This window comes from Aulostomus chinensis, chromosome 16, assembly GCF_037954235.1.
Source record: "Aulostomus chinensis isolate RoL2024-O1b breed Wild chromosome 16, RoL_Achi_v1.0, whole genome shotgun sequence".
Classification (NCBI taxonomy): domain Eukaryota; kingdom Metazoa; phylum Chordata; class Actinopteri; order Syngnathiformes; family Aulostomidae; genus Aulostomus; species Aulostomus chinensis.
This window is the reverse complement of record NC_141335.1, coordinates 25,749,604-25,757,433: the sequence shown is the minus strand read 5'-3', so window position 1 is coordinate 25,757,433 and position 7,830 is coordinate 25,749,604. Positions and strand designations below refer to the sequence as shown.

The window sequence follows — 7,830 nt, the reverse complement described above, 5'->3', positions numbered from 1 at the left end:
ATGCATAAATGTTGAGACGTAAAATCCAGCAAACATGCAGCGTGCGGTGTGTAAATGAAGCAGTAATAATTGGTTAGAGGCATAAATGAGAGTTATAAAAGCCCTCGGAACCGTTTACCGCCAACATCTGCAGATAAGGGCAGCTGAAATGAGTGCCGGAAAGGGTAGGGGGGTGTGTGTGTGTGTGTGTGTGTGTGTGTGTGTGTGTGTGTGTGTGTGTGTGTGTGTGTGTGTGCGCGCGCGCGCGCAAGACAGAGAGGATGATGAGATAAGAAGGAAGAGATTACGCCTGCAAACCATTATGTGTGGGGAGGGACAATAAACTGGAACATTTCTGAGGAACGAGTCTTGCCGAAGGCACCAACTAAAACACTGTTACGTCTTTAAATGTATGTAAACATGTCAGTATGTAAACATATGTAAACATGTCAGTATGTAAACATATGTAAACATGTCAGTATGTAAACATATGTGGACATGTCAGTATGTAAACATGTCAGTATGTAAACATATGTAAACATGTCAGTATGTAAACATGTCAGTATGTAAACATATGTAAACATGTCAGTATGTAAACATGTCAGTATGTAAACATATGTAGACATGTCAGTATGTAAACATGTCAGTATGTAAACATATGTAAACATGTCAGTATGTAAACATGTCAGTATGTAAACATATGTAAACATGTCAGTATGTAAACATGTCAGTATGTAAACATATGTAAACATGTCAGTATGTAAACATGTCAGTATGTAAACATATGTAAACATGTCAGTATGTAAACATGTCAGTATGTAAACATATGTAAACATGTCAGTATGTAAACATGTCAGTATGTAAACATATGTAAACATGTCAGTATGTAAACATGTCAGTATGTAAACATATGTAAACATGTCAGTATGTAAACCTATCTATACGTAAACATATTTATATCTGTAACACTAATCCATGATACAAAATGACCTAAAAACTTGATGTTGTCATGACACGAGCACTCGTCCCTTCGGAGCTCAGTGTAAGGCACTGAACCCACTGGACACATTCTGGTCAGGCACAACTGAGGACACCAGGGGGGCGGAGTTCACCAGGGAATCCAGCTAGGAAGGGACCTCACACCCAGCTAGTTATTTTTTGCTCTGAGTATATTTTTTGCAATATTCTAAAAAGTTCCCCCCCCCCCCCCCCCCCCCAGAGACCAACCTCCACCCCTGAAGAGACTAACCCCCACCCGCCCTAGCCCCCTCCCTCGAGGCCAGGGGCCAGTCCGTGGTCTGTTTCATCAGCTCTGTGTTGAATGTTTCCCATCCCACCTCACTCACCTCACTTCTGCAGAGGGGAATTTAAAACGTTAGCTTCTGTGTCGTCAACGTGCTGGAATTCTAACTTCTGTCCAGAAGTATTCTGTCCATCAGGCGTGGTTCTTGTCTTTGAAGCTCAAAAACTCAAATGCTTTGCGGCTGAGTGGCTCTGCTAAGCTAAATCTGTGATGCTAACGTCTTCTGCTAGCATTGTTTGAACGTAGCTCGTATATCTCGCATTTGTCCTCTTTGTTCAATCAAACGAAAGTACTTCCAAACAGCACTTCTCCTGCTTCACACTTTTTAGATCATTCATATTTCATGTTTTCATTTATATATTCATGTATTTTATCAAAGCAGTCACTACCCTGGGCAACTCGCCTGTCTGGTTCAGTTGCAGTGGGATTGCAGTATTTTTATTTATTTTTTTTTAACCGTCTGATGAATGTTGTTTTCTCGCATGATGAGGATTCTTACTCCTGGACATGGATGTCAGCGCAGCGCTGGGACAAACCAGTACGACCAGTGGCAGGGTCGTCCCACCTCATAGCACCGAGTGCTGGGCTGCTGTCAGGCAGCCACGTGTCGTCTTCCTCTCTCGTCACCAGTTCTCACAGATGCTTTGACCTTATCCAGTAAAAGGCCTCTCTTGAGGACGAAGGACAAATGTCTCAGTCTTGAAGCGTTGTGCTCGCGCTGTTTTCTTGATCTGGTGAATTGGTAAACAAACACAGGTCAACGAGACGTAGCCGTTTGGTTCAGTAGGATCCTTTTCACCGACGCCACCACTATGGATGATTTCTGACACATAACTGCAGTTGTTAGCTCATGAAAACTACAAACTACACAGCTAGCAAGCTTCAACCGCTGTCGTCTCATTCAGCCGGCGCCATCGAGACACCGAGAGCTTGAGTCTGTATTTACTGATGTCAGAAACACCCGAAGCTGGCAGTGAATCAGAGACAAGAACCAGACAATCAACACTAACTTTTGTCTGGGTTTCAGGACTCAACCCTGCACTATTTTACACCGTTTGGTTCACTTCTGGTGCCTGCAGCAACTCTGAGATGATACGATGAAACTAAACACAGGTTGTTAGCATTTTTAACTCATCCATACATTTAATTGAACATTTTAAATGCAGACATTGCGATGAGTCAGCAACTTCATCAACAGAGTTCTCGGCCGCCTGCATGTCCGAAACCCACCTTGGTACAATAACAGGAAGAGCGGCGACACCCCTGCCTGGTTGCTGTTGGTGAAGGACGACGAGTGAAGGAGCTGCAGACCGCAAGCCTTTTAACAGCGGAACACAAGTAGCTTTTGGTCTTGGAGTTGTGAGAGTGTTGTCAAGATAAACTCCAAGGCCTGATGGTACAATCATGTCCTTTATACTCGGAACAAAAACGCATAACTGAGTAGACAGAAAGAGTCTCGGGACTGAAAAGGTGCTGACAGAAATAAACAGCGCACGTTAGATGTGGTTAACATCTGTGTCTGGAGAAAATGGAAAAACAGAGAATTTACAAACCGACAAGAAAAGAAAGGAACCTGGGCGGCCATGAGTCACCAGCCTCTCCTCCATCTTAAATCCACCTTCATAGGAAGAGTGACAGCCAGAGAAGCTGGACTGGAACAAGAAGAGGCAGGGATTCTATCACGTGAAGGTCAGAAACGACACCTCCATCTCATGAGGGTTTAATACATGAACAAAGTTCAGCCACAGATTTGAACCCTAAAGAGAGCGCTGTGTTCGTGGAAGACAGGTTTGAATTCTGTCAGGTTTTGATCTCCTGAGCCAATTCAAAGTAAAATGTAGCCTGTCAGAAAGTGATGATGATGTCACAGTGATCATGTTTAAAGCTCGAGCACAGAACTTCCATCATTTCAGTCTCTGTTGTATCAAATATATGCAGGCCTTCCTGGGAAATATGAGCTGTTTTATTTTAGGTTGAACGCCGTCAGATAAACTATGGTAATAGAGTCATGGAGTGAATGACGTGTCGCCTGTAACATGTAAAGGAGGTTCCACGTGTTTACATCACGTCGCGCTGCCGGGTTGTGACTTGAGGGACGTCAAGTGTTGCCTCCTACAGGTCTCCTGGCCTGAGAGACAAAATGATGGACGCAATAGAAAACAGCGTCCAGCAGCGTCTCTGATGCTAAAGGAGAAAAGCTGACATGAATGTGGCCGTTTGTACACACATGTGCTCATAACGACACGCTAAGCCGCTAACCCTGGTGACCTCTGATTGAATGGCTGCTGTAGAGGACCTCGTCACATGTCCATGGAGCTCATCCTGGCCAAGATGAAGTCATGTGACATGGCCTGCATTTGATAACTGTAAAATATCTGCTTCTTTTTTGAACAGTTTTGCTTGGGCTCCATTCTTCAAAGCAAAAGTTGAACTCAGGATAATGAATGAACCGGACGGCGCTGAGAGAGCAGCCGACCTGCAGCCGCCGAGGTCACAGGCTTCGGTTTCTTCAGCTGAGCCATCAAATGCAAAGCGATCCCTTCAGTTCGCCGCCAAATGCGTTTCCTTCTTCTTTAGCAGGCCCGTCCAGCTTTGAGGCGCTCATTCACGCATTCATCATCCTCCAGCTTTGCAGCATCCATCATAGCTGATCTGTTGCTAGGCAACATCTGAAAACATCTCCCAACTGTCAGAACACACACCTCTTAGAACTGTGCACACTTGGTATGTGTGATAAGAATCTCTACACGCGTTAAAGAGCGGATCAGCGCCGTTGCTGCACAAACACGCAGCGGCGGGAATTAAACGTGAGGGCCGTTAAAGCCAGCCCTCCAGCGTCACGCTCACCAGGCACCCTCACGGTTCTGGTGAAAACACTCATCCTGGGGTTTGGGGGAAGTTGCTGCAAGAACCGTTGCCGCCTCCTGTGCGATGCTTTTGGAAACTAAATGAGTCAGTGAATTAAAATCAGATTCGCCAGAAAAAATAAGCAGGGAGGACAAACGTAATGCCAGGATGGAGACGAGCTCACCAATCATAGGTCACGTTTCCGTGGACACGAACCGTGACGTTAAACGTCTTTGAGGAAAAACCTGTTTGGGCATCAAGTGATGGATTCATCGTTTCAAATAACGAGAGCTAATAACAAAAGCCTCCAGGCCTGCTGCCCCTCCTGCGACGGCCATGATTTACCCAGAATTACCAACCGCACACGCTTTCCACCTGCTGCTCCTCTTCCAGAGGAAATCTGGGATATTTAAAGTTCATTGCAATCAAATTAGTCTCGCCGGTGTTTAATTTCCTTTCTTTGTGTGCATAATTCATGTGATAATTAAAACTGAGATTCAATAATCAGTTGTTCATGTTCATTTCCTTGTTTGAATAAGACGAGACTCATCCACGCGTCCTGGGCTGGAACCTGAGAGACGAGTCGCAGTCCGACTCGGCCGACGGCTCGTCCACCAGAGGGGAAGAAGAAACAGTTCAGGAGCAGCGGAATGAAAATACCTTCAGAGCGACAAATTAATGATATGAACTCATTCTACTATTGATTCATGATACCCACTTTTTTGAAATAATTAACAGCATAAATTAATAAATTAAATGAAGACGTTTGTGACTACACACAAGCGGCAGCTGCTTCCTCGTGGTGTCTCTCTGTTACAAGGAGGTCTGCAGCCACTTGAGAGGAGGCCTTAAACGCGTCCAAGTGAAGTTCCTGTTGTGGAAACAGTAGAAGCTGAAGGATGAAACGCATTTAAACTAGAGGTCGACCGACATGGGTTTTTCTAAAGCCGATGCCGATATTTAGAAGTCAGAGTCAGCCGATGGCCGATATGAGCTGCCGATATGAGCTGCCGATTTTTTTGGGCCGATATGCTATCGTATTGTCCTTAATTGGCATGCTCAAATATCATACTAATAAGAGGACGCACAACACAACACTTGTGTGTGAGAGAGAGAGAGAGACCCTCGCTTCCTCGCTGTTCCACAGTGACATTACTCGGAAATACGACACGAAATACAAACTAAAGCGTTTTCATGCTTTCTTTCTAATTAAACAAATTAACGCGTTAAAGTCAAGTTTTGGTCGAGAAAATAAGGGAAATTTTCCGATGCCGACCGGGGGGGGGGGGGGGGGGGGGGGCGCACGGCCCGCTACTTCTTATGATGCGCGTTGTTTGGGGGGGGGCTTTATTCATTATAATGAGGGGGGGGCGGCGACCGAGGCACTGTTTCTGTTCACTACACGGACCGCGGACCAGATACTCCGCCCTGGCTACTGCTGGCGGTAATTCTCGCGAGGCCAGTGACGGAATTCAGTTTGGAGAGGCACGAGAATGTTTTTATTTTTAATAATACGGGAGATTTACGGGAAAATACTGATACGGGAGGAGGGCGGGAAAGAGGGGTGAAATACGGTAGTTTCCCGGCCAAAACGGGAGACTTGACGGCTATGAGCGAGCAACGTTTCATTTTGAGCAGAAAATGCTATTTGTTTTTACTTTCGCTAAATGAAGCAACAGATTTCAACTTATAATGAGAGCAAATATATGACTTTAGGACACTGGAATATAAGAATTGAAGCCTTTCCTGTTGGCCCTCTGGTTCTGAATGAACAGCGCTGCGCCGGGTCGTAAATAGCTGCCCGCAGATGTGCCTGACTGAAAATCGGCGCGACCAAATTAAATAATCGGCCGATGCCGATTTACTAAAAAATAGCAAAAATCGGCCGATTTAATCGGCCGGCCGATCGATCGCTTGACCATTAATTTAAACCAAATTATTATACAGCAGGAATGTACATTCAGACTGTAGAAGAACAGCAGGCGGGGGGACGACGCCATGGAGACTCCTGTCTCTGCCACTTGAGGCCACGTTAAATCCTGCCAGCTGAGCGTTTTAATGATGACAAATAATAACGCCGTCAAAGCCTGCGACTGAGTGCCGGATCGGTGAAGGTCAGAGGTACTGCACCCGTCTCCATGCACCCGGCAGCTGAAGGACAGAGGGAGAACAAGGCGGCACTCAGAGAAACCCAGGTGAAGCTGGTTTTGTTCCAGTTTTGTTCTTCCTCGGTTCAAACGACAACTCGACTCCAAGTCAGCAACACATCAGCCTGAGAGTTCTTATGTGAACCTGCTGATGTTCACACAAACGCCACCAAAACGCTGAGGCTGGAGCCGACCAATGGCCTGCTGCCGCGAGAGCTCCCTGAGAGAAGGCCTTGCTCCGGGCGTTTCAGGCAGGACGCTCATTAGTGCCCAGCTATCGTCTCAGCTGGACAGCCAGCGCCGCATCAGCGGAGCCTCCGGCATCATTGCGTCTCCTCCCACCGCCTGCGTCCTCCCAGTCAGTCCTGGAGGAGACCCACAGGCCCCGCCCACTCCCATTTTGACACATTCTCATCATGCAAACTCAGATTTTTCATGCATTTACAAATGATGAAAAAAATAGAAACACGCACACATTTTCTGTCAGGAGCCCATTTGAAGTTTGAATCCCTGTCTTTGCTTCGGTCTCCCCGAGATCTTCAGAATTGAAGATGTAATCCTCCGAGCTTCGCTGAGGTCTGGACTACGAGACCAAGACAGCCGCGCGAGCCGGAGTTGATGCTGCCGGACCACACCAGGAGGCGACGGTCAAACCACCAAAGCATTGAATGATGTCAGAGACAGACATGTGGCCGACGCCATACAGCCGTGAGGGGGAGGGGGCAGCAACCACAGCAGAAGAGTGAGATACACACTTATAAATGTGTGTGTGTGTGTGGAAGCCATCTTGAAATATGAATCCTTGTGATTTCTTTGTGGAGTGGCGCCTCTTGTTATTGTCCCTGAACATCTCTAATGCATCCTTCCACATCGGCAGCTCCACAAACAGATCAAACCTGGTTCTCTCTTTGGTAAACAACACCTTCTTCTTCTGGAAATGTTTCAATATTTCTTCCATCTCAACGTCCGACTCGTCTCTCATGATCCATCTGCACTCATGGCATCAGAGATGCTGGTTCATGGTCTGCTTTGATGCGAGGCTTCATTTACACGTCCAAGCGTCTGTGTTCACTCGTCCTACGCGCCGAAGGTAACGTCTTACACTCTGGAACAAGCAAGTAAACAAGTTTGGATGAAATGCAAAATGAAACCAGGCTCCTTGTTAAACGTGTCCTCGTTTCTAAAGCAACAGTAATCCAGCAGGGGACCTCTGAGACCTGGCACCAGGATCCAGTGAGAAGCAAGAGAATCCACAATGGCGTTTTGGGAGGACCAAAAGCTTCAGGGAGCGGGTTCCAGGTCCAGCACCAGCTGTCTACAGCAGGAATACTGAGTCACAGACATGGAAACAGACTCCTGGCAGCTTATTAATTTCTCTCTCTGTGTGAATCTGGCCTCAACAACCCAGTTAAGGCTCCTGGAGAGGCAACGTTCTGGGTTCTGGGGCTGATCGACCCATCGATCGGCCTCCTGCTCCCTTTTGGAGAAACATTTCCAGTTGATTAGTTCTACCCTCATCAAGCAGACGTCACTCATTGCATGTCATTTTCTTTA

The 7,830-nt window shown here is 46.5% G+C and overlaps 2 long non-coding RNA genes across 2 annotated transcripts; one reads left to right on the top strand and one right to left on the bottom strand.

Annotated features, from left to right (window-relative positions):
- Positions 1–1,709: 1,709 nt before the first annotated feature.
- On the bottom strand, positions 1,710–3,076 carry LOC147247989 (uncharacterized). Its single transcript, XR_015109456.1, has 3 exons — positions 2,836–3,076; positions 2,513–2,600; positions 1,710–2,013 (listed from the first exon to the last, which is right to left on the bottom strand). It is a non-coding gene; the product is annotated as an uncharacterized LOC147247989 (long non-coding RNA).
- A 3,175-nt stretch (positions 3,077–6,251) lies between these two features.
- Positions 6,252–7,576, top strand: LOC147247988 (uncharacterized). The gene is made up of 3 exons (XR_015109555.1): positions 6,252–7,018; positions 7,154–7,366; positions 7,463–7,576. It is a non-coding gene; the product is annotated as an uncharacterized LOC147247988 (long non-coding RNA).
- The last annotated feature ends 254 nt before the right edge of the window (positions 7,577–7,830 follow it).